General features: G+C 38.9%; 1 protein-coding gene across 3 annotated transcripts in view; it reads right to left on the reverse strand.

Moving 5' to 3' along the window:
• NCOA2 (nuclear receptor coactivator 2) overlaps positions 1-17,067 on the reverse strand; it is a 182,063-nt gene that overhangs the window by 54,554 nt on the left and 110,442 nt on the right. The gene's annotated exons all lie outside the window — the stretch shown is intronic.

Genomic DNA, 17,067 nt, shown 5'->3' on the forward strand with positions numbered 1-17,067 from the left:
TGTTCCCCAGGCCTCCACCCACATTTTTACTATCATATAATCTTCATGCTGTCCTATTTACTAAGGTTATTAAAACACAGTCAATTTCAAGTGCTTTAACTGAAAAATTACAAGCAAGAAAATAATGATTTAAGGCTCCTGGAGTATAATGCCACATATTACAGTATGTGATATACACTGTCACAGACCATACCTCCAAATGTAACATCCAAACATACCAAAATATTCAAAAAAGAAGGTTTATAATTCATATCAAGTAATGAACTGTATTAATTTTTCTAGTCCAAGAATGTTTAAGGGAACTGATGTTAAGAATGTTTCCCTTAAACTGATGTTTAAGGGAAAAGTAATTAAATATTATACAARACACATACTTGACATGTTAATAAAATACAAGAGTAGYTTTTTGTTGTTAGTTCTGTTCTCAGAACATTCTTTTATTATTTTTCAAGCACTTACGTAAAAAGGCTTTATTACAGTCTAGAACTTTAAAAATCACTAAAGTTTTTTATTTTAAGTATTATGGCATAAATTATTTTAATAAACACGAAAGCACACCGAACTTACGATACTCAGCAAGATTGTATGCCTTCTACAACAATAAACCAAAAGACGACTCACTGAGGGAATTACCAAATGTACCATATGCAGACAGACTAAGGGGTCTTTGCAAAAGTATTGGTCAGACAAATAAAAATGTATCCAAGTGGACAGTATTTTCCATTATCTGTAGAYGTGCAAGACTGCAGCCAAAGTTCCTCTGAACTCTTTCCTTGTCAGAGGTTCTGAGGTCAGTGTGCACATATTGTGCTTACACATCAAGTAAAGGAATTGCTTCCCAGAATCCTTGGACGTCCTTGTATCAGCGATCACCTGCTGGCAATAAGGCTTTGGTCACTTGGACTGCCTCATCCTAGACTTCTGTGGTTTCACACTTTCATGAAAAAWGTGTTAGGAAAATCCTGTCCAGCTTCTTATGGCACATTCATGTGCAGTACTAAACTACTGTGAGTAACCATGAAAAAAAACTATTCTGAAGATGAACTGTTCAGACTAATAGAATAATCTTAAATCACTTAAGATTRGAATAATCTGTTAGGAATAAATACACTATGAATAAATACAAACTCTTCCTGACACTTAAACTCACCAGGATGCTAATAAATAATTCTGACTTGAGCTGGGGACTGTAGCAGGCCTTTTTTTGTGAAAGGCAGAGATCAGGTGAAAGAAAAAAAAAAAAAAAGATCAAACAGTCCTTTGCATATTACAACATAGAAGAGTTGGCCATATGACGATACGATACCGAAAACAAAAAAAAAAAAAAAAAAAGATCAAACAGTCCTTTGCATATTACAACATAGAAGAGTTGGCCATATGACGATACGATACCGAAAACATATTCTAAAAATTTTAAACGAATTCTAAAAGATTCTAAAAATAGGGTTGAGCTTTTATTAAAGTCTGCAGTGCTATTTTTTTCCCATCTATTCCTGATATCAAAAAGTGATCCCTGCTTTCACACCAAAAAATATTACAATAGAATAGTTTGCATCTTTTTGGATACTATCTTCTTGCTTTCATCACATCACTGCTTTGGCCCTTTATACCATCTAGAATATCAGAAGATACAAGATTATAGTAGAGATGGAGGGGCTGTAGATATTGTATAGCAATGGTCYTATTCTACACTGTGTGCAAATACATTCAATATACTGTATTTCCTGGCATAATGGATTTACAAAGACAACTTTTACCAGTTCTTTTTCACATAGTACCAAACACTTGCTGAAGATTTTTTTTRACTGTTAAAACCAGAAAGTTCAAACAGATCATCACTAACGACAGCTCTCTCTACATAAACACTGCTCAACAAGAAGAAAAACTGTATACAAAGGAGAAAGTTTTTAATGACTATAATGGTGATTAACATAGAAACTACACTATCACATCAGACTGAAGATCTATCAGGCCGTATATCCAGTCTCTGAAAGTGGCTGCTTTCCCTTCCCGCCTCCCTGTTTCTCCATTTTGACCCTTTGCTCCCTAACCACCTCCCTTCGTACCATTAGCTGTCCATCACAACCATCTGACGTCTCTGTTTCCTTTTCCCTTAGCCACTTATTTCTAGAGCCTARCCTAAGGGACCAATAAAAACACTGCTTGCTTAAGAAAAGAGTATAACAAACAGAGAAAATATGAAAATTATACATGGAAAAATATTGCCTACCTATCTCTGTCACTGATGATGATAATGCACACTATACGATATATGTTTAAGCATTGCAAAAAGCATTATAAATCACAAGTGCTCCCAAATGATGGTCTTCATAATTAGATCTGTAAAATAACTGTGTACGGTGGTACACAGGCCAAAGAGCTTAAAACAGGCTACGTATGCAGGTCATGGTTCCCTGTGCATTTATTTAAGCAGCAYTGTATAGGAAACTGTGGCCTCAGACAGCCTCATAACGGTAGGACCAGAAGTMATTCACGTTCATGATACCAGCTGCAGCTACCAGTAATGTTCAGTTATCCATTTTTGACTGACCTACAAAGCCCATCTTGAAGAGTTTATCAGCATCCAGGGAAAAAGCAAGAGCAAGCACTGTCGGCAGCAGTGCTGGCCCAACAGCGAGGCACAGGGGAGGTCCTGGAAAGCAYGTCTTTTCTTCAGCGATACAGCACGTGGGGCTAATCGAGAACAAAACGTTGTTGCAGAGAGGTTGGGGGGAAAAAAGCAGCAACAGCTGACAGATTAATTCTGATGATGACAACACTCATGGTTTATCACAAGTCTGTATTTTGTGTTTTTTCTTACAGTTCCAGTTTCTAGAGTTAAGTAGTGATATGAAAATGTAAGGTTTACTTTTCCTTTTTTTCCTTCTCCTATGTTTTTCAGGTTCACTGGGGGCCCTACACACAAATGAAAAGAACAGAGAGTTTCTTATTTCTAAAGTAGATTAATGATTTTTGAATRTTAGGGGGTTAAGAAAATAGCTGCAGAGGCCCAACCTTGCAAAGCCTCTCATAAGTCTTGTTTTCCTCCCCCCAGTTTCACAGGAATTGACGGYATTATGCTGTGACTAACCACAGTCGTGAGGTTTTTCCACTGGAGCCACACAGCGTGGAAGAGCAGGGGAGCTGGCTGCTCGGTCTCGCACCGCCTGGCCGCACTGCCTCCTGCAACAGCTATGGTGCTGCAAGCAAGGCAGGAAAAACAGAGCGGAGATTCAGTCCGGAAAGAAATACGGCCTCATGCCAGCTCAGGAAGTGACAGGAGGCGAAAGGGGCTTCCCACAGCTTCCCCTCTCCAAAAGGGTTTCTTCTGCTAGAGGTCGAGCTTCGCCGTCCACCCCGAGTGCTTCAGCAGAGAGGGAGCTTAAATGAGAACCTGGCCCAATCCTTATCAATACGGCTACCAGGGATCAAGTACATTTTATCTAAATTAAAGTGGAGTAAACTTCATGCACATGAAATAATTATTAGCTCTGCTCAATTAAGAGTTTAGCCTAGAGCTAAAAATAAATAAATAAACAAAGCAGAAGTACTCCTAAGAGAGATACTACAAAGAATATAAACATTCCAATATGTAGCATTTTAGTGATGAGTGTAAATTTATGTTTTAAACTGTGGATATGTTTAGTATAAACAGCAATATACTAAAACACATATTAATATTTTCAATTGGACACTTTCCTAATGATCATAAACTGTACCTACTTTATTACATTGATATATGGAAGAAAAAACTCACAAATGTTTTCAGCCAAATTCATCAGTAGGAAAGAGTCAAGTTTTATTTGAAGCTCACTCTAGTTTCTGAAGGCAAGCCTTGTGAAATTGCATTAGATTAACAGGAATTCCTAAATCAGATGAACTATTGCCAAAGGCAATAATTTGAAGTCTCCTTCTGTGTTGCAACTTAGAAAAATGTTCTAATTTTCTATCATCCTGTCACCTCACAACTCAAATATGGTGGCTTTCTAAGGAGAACTGATAGAAGAATCAGAAGTGAAAATGAGAGGCATCTTCTTTTCTCTGTTCCGGCTAAAACACCRCATTCCTACAGGTTGCACAGTCACAACTAGAGGAGAAATCCTGACAGGTCTCCTTGCCTTTTTCCATGCTTTAGTCCGACTTCCTTCATGGGACTGGTTAGAGAAACAACCCCCCCCCACCACCACCCAGTTTGATCTTTCTTGCAAAATCAAAACCAGTACAAATTAATGAGATTTCTGTTTGCAAAATAAAGAACAAAACCTTAGCCTCTTTAAGGACTGTGAAAAGATGAAGAATACTCCAAAAGAGATTTGCATCAACACGTGTGCCATAGGAGTAACAATTATGTATGATTCTTCAGAGGAGAAGGGGAACAAAAATAAAAAACAGGTGAAATATTAAAGCAGCACCAGCATCTAAAAACTGTTGAGGGAAATGGTCAATAGAAAAAAACGGTAATGGTACAATGGTAATTGTATTATCCAATGCTGCTTGAAGCAGTTTTTCTCAGATGTCCCATTATAATCAACATGCTTTGTAATTTTCTGGAGTTACAAGTGAAATGTCACACCCATCTAAAATCATATATCCTCACAGATCAAAAACCTAAGCAAAGACATTTATTACTAAGGATACTATAAAGCTTAGCTCTGCATGCAAAGACCTCTGACTCAAGCAAGATCCTTATTACTATAACAGTAACATCACTTGAAAGTGACTGTAAATGCTACATGTTTAAACATGCAATTGCCTTTTACACAGCAACTGTCTTGAAAACAACTCATCTTCTCCATTTTTTGTATGTATTAGAAGACAATGAACTTCTGTCTCRAGTTCATATCTGTGAATGAACTTACCCTGTGCAGTCTTTCCGATCTCTCCCAACTTACCGTGTAAAAGGCAAACAAACAAAGATATAGTAAAAGTATATAACTAGCCAAAGATAGGAACAGATGTGATTTTAGAAGCTAATGTTGACATTTAATAGAAAGACTAACAGCCAAAGTGCTAAATTTTAGCTGACATTGCCGTTGTAAATATTAAATTTAATAACATTTACATATGACTACGTATGACTAAATGACGATGTTGATTGTAACCCTGGACCAAAAGCTATTAACATGAATAGGCCACACAAGAAGTACCTTCAAATGCATTAACCAGAGTAAATAAAAAAGAAAAAGCAAAAAAAGCTTGCATTTGCTAACGTGAGTGGTTTTGGATCACAACACAGAAAATGCAACATATGATCAAGCATAGCAGTAAAGAACATCTAAGTTATTTTGATGCTTGGTTAACCACAGGGAAAGAAGTTTCATCTTGTAGTTGCATAATTCAAAGCCCGAGAAGCCTCGACTGGAACCTGATATCCATATGCACGTTTGTTAACCAGTCCCCACTGCCCCAACRCAAGTTGGTTTTTCTCCCTGAAACCGATGTCACAGAAACAGTAACTATTTCAGTGATCAGTTTAAGACCAGCTGATCGCACCTCTACGAATCAAGGCAGCTAATATTTCAGGGAAGCGAGGCTGCAGCGAGCTTAAGTAGTGAGCRTGCTGCATCGTCACACAGAGCAAGGGAGCTGTTCGGCTTGCATTTTTTACTCAGAAACTGTAGCTCGAGCCTTACAGGAAAAACTACGCAACATCTCAGCAAGGTTGCAGGAGGTAAAACAAGGGAGAATTATGCATCTGCACCCAACTAAAATTAGAAAAGCTGCCATATGGCTCTGCGAAGCCAGCAGCACGTTCTTGTTCATTAGGAAGCATTCTGCTAACATAAAAACACAAGGCCTTCCTGCGCTCTCCAAATGTGTTTATCTTTTCAACATTAATGCACGATATATCATCGGGCTGCTGAAATCTCCTGCAGTGCATATTAAAAAAGCACAGCTGCGCTCTTTCGCAGCACGTTTATGCAGYGCGAGCCGCCGGAGCGCAGGGCGCTGCCGCAGCCCGCTCCGTCCCGGGGCTGGCGAGGCAGCAACGCTTCAAGGGTTGGGGCACACCRCAGATTAAGCTGAAAGGCACCTGAAAGCGGTAAGCTTAATATTTGCTCAGGGGAAATAGCACTTTCCAGCGCTGTACGCCCTTCTCTTCAGTATTCTCAGCTTGAACGCGCTGCCCCACCAGCCCTGAGAAAGAAAGCATCAGCGTGGCATCAGCTCTGCAAAAAGCTTTGCGCTCGCACCAGAACACCAAATATAGCTAAACACTCAAGACAGCTTTTCAAGCCTTGGATGATGTCTGATTGCAAAAAATTCAGTAACAGCAGCCAATATTTAAAATTTTCATGAGCCCTGAAGTAAAATTAGCACTGCAAAGCCATCCTGGGCTTTGGAATAGAAACAAAATGAATTAATAATTCGTAAAATTAACAATAGACTGCTTTTGCTTAACTCTATTCTTTTGACATTTCTCCATCATCCTGTTTTGTTCAAGTCAGCATTTTTTTTCACCCAGTACAGCTTCTTTTGAAAGCACTGCCTGGGAAATAATCTCCTCCAGCTCAGTTAAACTGTAAGAGAATAAGGACATCAAGTAGAAAAATCATGAAATTCAACTTTCTAAGAACAAAATTCAGCTATCAGACAAAAAGAGCTCAGTATCTCGCTAAGTATTTTTTCTAAATAAATATATTAGTATGTATTTTCATACCTTTTCCTCAGATTCGCTTCTCCCCGCTCTCATTTTGCCTCTTTTTTGTGTCATCACATCTGTGATCCCTGTTTATTCATAATTATGAAAAGTAGCAGTCTCTCTCTTGAATCTTAAGCTTTTAATTTTAAAAAGAAAACAATGTTTGCTGTGATTTCAGCAACYACCTTGCAAACGTAACTTCATCCCAAGTGTACATGCAAAGGTGAGCGTCATTCACTGAGGAACAGGGAAAGGCAACCACAAAACTTTCTTCCCCCTGCCCCCGAGCACCCAAACACCCACTTGGTGAGGGGTAACGGGGTGCCATGCTGTTAGGACAGGACTCCGTTCAGGTCAAGGCTGAGTCTGGCCCTCTATAAATACCCTTAAATAGCTTCTCTAAAGATTCCTAACTCTTGGATTTAACAGCAACTAAAAGCGATGAAATTATTGAGAGGAATAACATTCTTTGCAGAAATATTAATCTAGTATTTCCACATTTACTTAATGCAGCAGCAGGGATTATGCAAATCTGAGATGGCCTCACGATGTCTCTTGTTTCTATCAAATGCTGCTAGGATTGGGAAACTCCAGAATTACAGCCTATCTCTTGGCATTTGAAAGCGAGCTGCAGAACAAATGTGGCAAATCCAGGCCCCCAAGTCCTCAATGACTCGATCCATCCCAACACCCAATAAAAARGCAAAATAACAAAGCAGGCAAAATAATTTCCCTGCTGAGATTACTTCTAATATTTTTACTTATCAATAAAGACACAGTAGGCCAACTGGCATGCTGTTATTTAAGTGACATCTAAACCAAGACTTAAAAGAAGCCTGGATCCTGAAGTTATTTCTCACCCAGTGTCTCATTTTAAATGGTGGAGAGACTTCAAAATAGCACATTGTGACTGGAAAGTTGTTTATCATAAAGATCTCTTGAACTTGGAATTAAGTTTCCATCACAACCTTCACCTGTTGACCTCCTGGACATGCTGCAACAGTGATCTTTCCCCTTAGGCTTGGATAAAATGAAAGGGTGCTTAATTTGAAAACTAAAACATGGTGTGTGTGTGTGTGTGTGTGTGTGTGTATACATATATACATATATATGTATATATATACRTTCTTTCTCTTTTCTCCAAAACAGCCACTAACACTATCTTTACAGAGTGTATTGACTATCTAGAGAAAGAGCATTAATAAATTAATCATCAAAGATGCTGCCTGCCTGTGTGACTTCCCTACTGAAAGGCCAAAATCCAGAATGGTGCTGAGAATGTATAATTTTCACTGACTTAAAATGCTAAATGCTGTTATTTTTTGTATTTGCACTTCCTAGGAAAGTATAGTAACTGGTATAATCTCACATCTCTGAGTGTTTGTGCTCTAATTCAGAATATTTTACAGGTGCCTAATATACAATACTTAGACAAAAAAGCACACGTTACAKGTCAAGTAAGTTGGCCAGCAATGCCTTATACAAAGACACCCTCAACTTAATCACTCATCGATTATCCTTTCTGGAATCGGACAAGCAGATTCAAATACACATATGTACTTGAATATACGCACCTAATTTTGTCCTTGCAGGTATTTAGAAAACTTCGAAATAGTCATGTAAACCTGTACATAATAGCAAATGCTATCCATCCACCACTGTTAACTTAAAATCTGTTACATTGATATGGTTGAATTTCAGAAGAGAAGACCAAGCTAACTGACCTCTGCACTAAAATACTAGATACAAACATTCGGCATCACTCAGTTTAACAAGGTAATTGTTTTCTTTGGTATGCACTGAATTAGGACATAAAGTTTTACTGTGTTTTTTGGCATTTACAATTCTGTAAGTGTTAGATATTTACTTAATGAGCAACTTCATCTTGTTTTGATAATTCATTTCTAAAAACAGTGTTCATGTGAATATCTAAATGCAGAGAGCCCCATGCTCTTTAAAATTTTGGCTGATCTGATGTTTTCAAAGACAAGAAATATGACTAGATTGGATAATTTGGTGGAAAACAGGGCTCAGTCACTGTCTCAAGAACAATATATTAGCTTTCACAGACGTTAACAGCTCCCTGTTTAGTTCTTCGAAACATTAAAGATGCAGGCAGAATTTTGACAATAAAGATACAAGGGTTAACACTCTTTAGACTAGAATCTGCAGATACAATTGCCAAGCTAATTAAACATATATATTTCCAAAACTTGGGCCAAAATAACATACTGTAAAGGAATATTAATCTAGCCAGACCCCTCTGCTTGAAGCCTTACTCTTATGCACTCAACCAACTGTTAAAAGGAAACAGATGACTGCCTTTCTTCAAGTGCCACATCACCATGAATACAAAATATCTCCTTTATTTTAGGAGGCCGATGATAAATYTCTGCGACATACCCAGTCGTTCCCAACAACATGCAAAGAACAAACCACCACGGACGACAGCAAAGTTTTCTAGAAACCTAGTATGGTGCACCAAAAAGAAATACAATGGATCATGGGCTCCCCTGGGATGTTCGTGAGAGAAAAAAGTTTCCATAATACAGTGTAGGCCAAAACGGAGCACATAATTGAAGACAGCTAAGGAAGAATTGAAACAAGCTTAATTTAATGTGTCCATGCTAACATGGATAACACAGCTCCTACTGCTTCTAATAGTCCAGGTTAGAGTGGATAAGTCTTTTAGGAAAAAGCTCTAAATCATTAMGGACAACTAAAGTTTACTTCCTGTAATAGCTGAGGATTCAGAAATAGCAGTTGAGGCCCCTCTGGTTGCTTGTCGTGCCCATCAGCACAGGCCTCAGTCAAACAGTTAGGTGAATCTAGAAACAGAAACGTTCCTATTACTGCAAGGAGAGTKGGAGGAAAAATAAAAGCTTCCTAAAAACCTGTTTATTTTTGCATTTTAGTTACGTAAGGAGAACTTGTAATCCAAATCCTCTACAAAGCTGYGTATAAGATTTGTTCCATATATTTCAATGGTGCCTACATGACTTCAGAATGGCTGTTGGGAGAGAGTTATCTGAGATACATTAACATGGTATTGTGCAAGAAAGCCCTTACAACAAAGGGATCTTTTTTTCATTACTGTAGAAAAGTCTAGTGTATCTTGTTGCTAAGATGTACATCCAAAGTCACTCTAATCTTCATAAATGTTTGCATATATTAATTTATTCCGTCAGATTTTGAAATGCCTGCTAAATCAATAGGTCAAAATGGGCTCCCTTCAACAGATTGAACCGTACCAACAACCTCCRTAGGTGCTATGGTTTCTAGTTCTCCATTTCAGAGTGATGAAGAAGTCTCTGGGACCAGCTTAATTTCGAAGCACAGCAGAAACGGAAAAATACGGAAACGCAAACAGCAGTACTTTACATGTCTTCTTAGTGAGCTTTATCAACCATCCTCTGCCAAGAAGCTTTGATCTGCCTTAAAAACAAGTAGTTCTTTTAATCACTGGTGACTAGCAGCTCTCTTGGAAGGTGGTGGTGGACACTGCCGCAGCAATCTCAGTAGCCTCTCTGCTCCTCCATCACAGCCCTGAGCTCCCTATGCAGTACAAGGCAGGGGGGAGGAGGTGCCTCACTTCAGCATTTGTATCATTGAGTACACCAAAAAAAATACAGCTCACACACGGGGGACTAAGGTCCATAATTCTGGTCTGCAGCAAAGCCCACAGCAGTAGCCCCTCATTTCACCCCATCAGAGTATGATGAGCTGTGATCTTCCAAATAACAGTTGTTATTTTCACACAGGCTTCTGGGTCCATCTCAGCCCAAACATTTTAATCCCTGTAGCTTTGTGAGCAGTTTCTGAGGATACTGTTTTTTGATTTACATATCTAAATTCTAAGTCCTTTGTAGATCTGAGCCAAAGTCCTTATACCAAAAAACAACACTAGAAAGGTTTTAAGCTGTTAAGATAAAGGATGTCCTCTTGTCTGAGCTTCAAAGAAAGAAATAATGACAGCTTCCACAAACATGACAAAGCTAAGGAAAGAAGTGTTCCTCTACGGTAACTCTCCATGAATCTGAGAAAGGCCAGTACCTGTCCTCAGTTATATTTAAAAAGAAAAAAAGGTTTTATGGACTGGCCTCCCTACCTCTATCATTGATACACAGCAAGTGAAGAAAAAAGCTTACTGGTCATTTTTACATTTTAGACTGCCAACTGCAAACATTAATTGTATTTTCAACATGAACTGCAACGGCCCAACCAGCGGTATTATAATGTCCAGTTAAGAACCAACACTTCCAGCAGCTAACAGATGGTGACTCAACTTACAAACGTAACAGTGATCACAGAAATTCTCGATATAGATCACTGTAACACTCAAAAATTTATTAGCAAGTTTTATCACATTAATGATTTCTTGTTGCAGCTCTACAGGAAAAAAACAGACTCCAGTAAAAGAGTATCAGAGAGACAACAATAAATGGAATAAAACTGTCACACGTATGGTGATGCTGGTCCCCAAACTATGGCTAAAGCTGCACTGAAGTCAAAAGAGAATAATAACTGAGGAAGAAGTGAAAGCCAAAATGCAGGAGAACTATTAAAGAAAAAGTACAGGACCAAAGGGAAGTAGCACAAGCTGAAAAATAAAGCCCTGCATAAGAAAAGGGAGAAACAGGCAAAGAGAAAGAAAATCTATTCTATATGAAATATCACTTTTTAAAGGGACCATTGCTTTCAGAAAAATCCAGGAGGATGTTAAGAAATAACTAAAGATAGAAAAATAAACTGAAACATTCAAATATTTTCTCCAAACTGCAGAGGAAAAAGGGCTGGTAAAAGAGAAGGAAGATAGGAAAAATACTATGTTACTGGCACTAAATGTTTTCTACCCAATACCAAAACAAACAAAGCAAAATAAAACATCTGAATGAGGGTCCCTCCGCGTTTTCCAACCTATATTTAGAATTTACAACCTTGACATCTCTTCCTCCTCTCTTTTCATTTTCCAAGTGAATCAATTGTTATATATAAACACACTTCCTTTTCAATGTTGAACATAGTCCCAGACCTAATTTGACATAGAATAACCTACCTCGGGAAGACGTATCTCTCAGAAAGATCATGGGAACTGTAGGTTGTTCCAAGTCTTTCTAGGAAATTGCGCCTCACACGAAAAAGTAACCAGTAAAAGCCTAGTTCCTTTCATATTCACGCATCCATTCACATTCACACACGGCTACTGTAATTGCCTACTCTGATCTCCTCTGYAACGCAAGCCAAAATGCTTATCAAGCGACTGCTACATCACGCCGAGAATTTCCAYTGAATTACAATATATATTTTGAAAGACATTCAAACCTGACCGGGAGGGCTGACGTGGGCAAGAATCCACCAAATTCCTCATTAGGTTGCTCCAATTCCCGATTAACTCGGCACTACGAATTCGCACCTCCTGCCTGATTTGACTTTGGCTGGAGAGCCCAGCTATCGGCGCGTATCCTGTCGTTGCCTATTAAGGCAGGCTGCGCGGCGGGCGCGCTGCATAGCTCCCCTTCGCTTTGCGTCTGTAACCAAAGCAAGGTTTGCAGGGAAATGCCTTTCCGCTTCAAGATGAATAGAACCTAAATATACAGAGGTACCGCTCTGCAGCTCCTTCCAAAGGGCTGCTTGGATACTATTTCAGGTAACACAGCAATAGCTGGAGCATCTCCAGCTATGGAGTAGCTACAATTATTTCCGCTTTGATATATTTAACAGAACTTAATTATATTTATGYCCTTTTCCCTCCCCATCTTACTGACATTTGCTCTCAGCTCCTTTCATTCTTTTAAGAAAATAAAATCAAGCTGGTAGAGAACAGTGGTTTGCTTTCAGAGGGAAGCGAGAGTAGGTATGTGCGTGTTACAGAGCACTCGCTACAGCACCCTTGTCCTGTGAAATACGTATGGATGTGCCAATACACTTTAACGATCAAAGGAAACAGAAGGCAGGCATGCCTTGGCTRTTGTACCGTCTGTCTAAGGACATTCACTAAAAGCTCAAAACTGTACACGACAGAGCAAATAAATGATCCTCTTTCTATGTCATCCTTAAATCTTCAGCTTATTTTTTCCCCGCAGTTCCACACTATGCATTTGTATAGAGGAAACTGAAACTAAAAAAAGTAGTTGCAGTTCATATCCTCAAGTCATTTCACGATCGTAGACCCTTATTTCTAATTAAGTGTGTYGTTGTCCATACATGCAATCTTTCACAGAAATAACAAAATATATGACTATCAACAGATGTAATTATCTTGGTTCCAGTTTGAACACAGAGGAGTCTTTGATCAACACTCCTTTAATGTACTGYGAATCCACAGGTTTTCAAGATTCAAGCATGGTATAAAAGGCATTGCATCCCATTGTGAGTAAATATTATACGATCATTTTTCAGGCTGTAATCTTCAAAAAGAAAAGATAAAAGCTGTGTAACAAAAGTCAGATTCCTTATAATAGATTATCTTATTTTAACTGAAGTATCATCACTACTCTCAGTAAATTAATTTGCTATTCCATAAATGAGGCTCCACAGAGATAGTCAAGTTAACATCAGGTCTACCTCTTCATTTATTTGCTTTACATGCAGCTGAGATCAGCATGTTGCATACACTCTTCTGAAGCATATAGCAAGTCCTGGTGTTCAAAAGTCAGTGCCTTTCACACTGCACACTTTCCAGTAAAACAGAGATTGCAAATACAAACACTGAGACTCAAATTCTTCTTTAGTACCTAAGATAACTATTTCTCCTTGACCAGACACCACTGAAGACACAGGAGCTGGTGGAAAACATCAGACTCAGGAGCTTAGTTCATATTTTGGATAGCTGGATGCAAGCCTGAATTTCTATGTTTTACATTTTTCCAAATTTAAAGTGCTAAACACTTTTATGAGATTTAATGACTCTATTATTTATGAGAAATTACATGATAAACTACRAAAAGTAAAACTATAAAGTTCTGAACTTTAAAACATTCAATGACACTTTAAATGCAGCCTGACAGATAYACACTATCAGCAGAGATTGGGCAGCTTCCAAAATCTTAAATTGCAGTAAGAAATATCTCCGTCTTTCTTATCCAGTACATTTTTACTACTCTTCTAAAAGTAAAAAAACCCACATTCCACGATTGTTAGATACTAAAGTAACAAAAACCCTTATGAGAATATTCCTACAAAGATCAAAGAGGCAACACTTTAGACGTATCCCCAAAAGCCTGTTAAATACAGCAGAACAACCTTAGTTGTTTGTAGCATTCCCCAAATTACGWCAGTGGTAATGTAGCCCTCCTGGATCACAACTAGCTCTGCAGCCACACAGCATGCAACATGCAACCTGCAGCACAACAGGATAAAAAGGGGAAATTTCTATCTCGAAAATATTTTATTCTCATGGTCCAYTAGTCCTGAATGATTTTCTCAGTCACTTAGAAGCTATGAAAGAAAACAAAACAGAAAAAGATCAGAGAAAAGCAAAATACAAGGAGGATGCAAAACAAGCAAGCAAGTTTTCCTGTAACACCTGCCAACAACTAGTCTTGTTTGTAARAAAACATGACTATCTTAAGAGCTATGAGTTCCCGTTTAGTTTCTCTTCAACTGTGAGCCAAAACTTGGAGACAAAGTTTAGCTTTCCGGTCTCAAACTTCAAGAAAATTTTGACTAGAACTGCAGTCATCTTCCACTGCGAGTAGAAGGGCGGCGAGAGGACAGGTTTTGYTACTGTTGCCCACCGGCGATGCCCGACCCAGGCACAGGTCCKACTGTCACGGCCGGCTTGCAGCCCCACCGCGGCCACGTCGAACCTCCCCTCCTTCGCCAGAGCAGCCAAATCCACCTCCCCTACTCCGACCAAATGCCCCATGCGACCCCACAAGTGCCATCCGGGAGGGCACGGGGGTTCCCGGTGGGGACGAGGGCGGTGGTGGCTCCRCCACCACCTTCACCAGCTGCTTACTTTACAGCAGATCAGAGGTACTCTGCAGCCTCTGCATCCCCATCTCTACGTCCATTCTGTTATTGCTCTTAGTAAAAATAAATAACAAAAACATTGACTTAAATCTCCTAATCAGGTGACGAGTAAACAGTCTCATTAACTTTGGGGAACAAGGCTGTATCTATTCTAAAACAGCAGGTATGATTTCAACAGTCATTGAGGGAGGAAAAATCTACTCAGCGATCCACTAAGTCCTGTTCCCTGCATAGATTTTACTCTGTCTTCCCAATTTTCATTGAAGTTTGAGGGTTTTTGGTGTGTTTGCCTGAATAATAGCTGGAGCCTGGTGTAGACACAGCTGTAAGTCATAAAGGTGCCTTCAGCTGCTCTTCCCATAAATCATACTGGTAAAATTTTCATACTGCTTCCACAGAAAACTATTAGTGTAGTTGAAGCGTCTTAACTTCTATGTAGACAAGGCTTAACCCCGCTAGTCTGTACGATACACAACCCCAGTAAAAGAAGCAAAAGCTATGAAATTTCACACTCGGTGAGTTTGCTGTCTAACGACTACTTTTCATCAGAGGCAGAAAAGAAACTGACTTTACCTAAAGCATTACCTACAAACAGATTAAATTGTTCAGTGAATCAGTAGTTCTCTGGAGGCATGGAAGTAGCAAAGTCAACATAACTGGATATTTAGCCAAAAAACTTCCACAGTGTACAGAGAAAGATCAAAGCTGTTTTCACTGCGTCACTCTCAGCTGTAGGTAGGGGAAATTAGCAAAGCAAATTCAGTAATAGATTTTTTTTTGTAAATGTTATGCATTAATTGCTTKACTTCACAGCACAAATTCCTCTGACACTTAATTTACTCTTAAAATCCTATCAGCCTGTGCAGCACGTATAAATCACAATAGCCATGCAGAACTCTCTCAAAAAAGATTCAAAAACTACAAGTTAATGTAGATGATGGCATCCATTTTAAATTTCCTGACCTCTCAAGTTACTTACAATATATAATATGTAAAATTAACCAACTGAAATATTTGCAAAGCAGAAACAACAAACAAAAAAATGTCTGCATTTGCTCTCCTGCATTAATATTCCAACTTGGTAAGATATTTATGCACATAACTTTAAACCTGTAAGTAGTTCCACCGACTTACCAGGGATTACTCATGTGCTTAAAGTTAGGCAGCTGCTTAAATACCTTGTGAAATATGAATCTGAATTCAGATCTGACAAATTAAAACTAGCAGCAGCCAAACTAGCATCTCATTACAGCTTTAAGACCATGTGGTTTTCCTTTAGCAAGTGATTTTTCTTGTATACTGGTGCTGGAGGCAACAACAAAATATCTGCTGGAGTGAACAGGTGGTTGCAAGGTAGTACTGCTACCAGGAAGCAAAAACTGTTTTTAGCATCAGATGTGAAACCAGAAAAATAAGATATATATGATCAATAGTAAGACTTTTTCCTAATTCCTGCAAGTCCAATTGCACGTCTCTTTTCATCGACGACTTCTCTTTCTTCCAACATTGCTTAGTTTTCTCCTGGTGAGTCACTCTATCCAAGCCCTGTCTTGTAAGGTTATGCTGAAAACAAGATCTGACAGCTCAGAAGTGTACATTAACAGCTAGACTGATAATCACCATCCTGATAGCCCTTCATTGCACTCCTGCAAGTTTAATATACAGAACGCAAAACCTGGTCAGCAACGGGTGACTTACGGAAGCTGGACGTTGAGGGAAAATGGAACTGACATGCAAAAGTGCATTTGGGGATACGTTGGTACAGTAGGTTATATCTCACTGTATGTGTATCTAAATAAGGCAGGTGGCTGTCCTCTTAAAAAGGCTCCAGAAAACAGAMATGCAGACTAGGAGAAGAAAGGTAAGAGATGCAGACCTGGATTTTAAAAGAAACCCAGGGGAGCAGCGAAAAAAAAACGTATGTTGGACTTTATGTGAGGACACACTCTCCAGCGCTCCCGCTGTAGGGGTCAAAGGTGCTGTGCTTAGCTAGGGAAACTGCTGAGGAAGCTTACGGTGATCTTCAGTATCCTCTGGTACCTAATCCACCTTCAGTATATTCCTGGCACTCGGAGAAGAAGGTAAAAGCACAACTAGCTAATAAAGAAAAAGAGGTTTCAAAGACTGAGCCCAGGAGATGGTCAAGCAGTGGAACGCATACGAATAGTCTCTTGTGTAGTTAACGTGGGCTATTTACCTGCTGAGATTGAGGTTAGCCTGATGGATAAGAAGAGCTTTAAGCTAAGGGCAAAGGTTTAATCTTGCTATCCTTTTTAATGTGTAGAAGGCAAAAATATCAACCAAAGAGGACGCAGCAACCATAAACATAACAAGAAAGAGAATACTAACATGAATGGAGAATCAGTCAGATTATATGATTTAAGGAAAAAACCTACTATACAAATGAAATCAAATGAGATTGATGTGAAATAGTTCAACGGATTGTAACT

This window comes from Rhea americana, unplaced genomic scaffold (genome assembly GCF_003343005.1).
Source record: "Rhea americana isolate MKP2758 unplaced genomic scaffold, rheAme1 scaffold_121, whole genome shotgun sequence".
NCBI lineage: Eukaryota > Metazoa > Chordata > Aves > Rheiformes > Rheidae > Rhea > Rhea americana.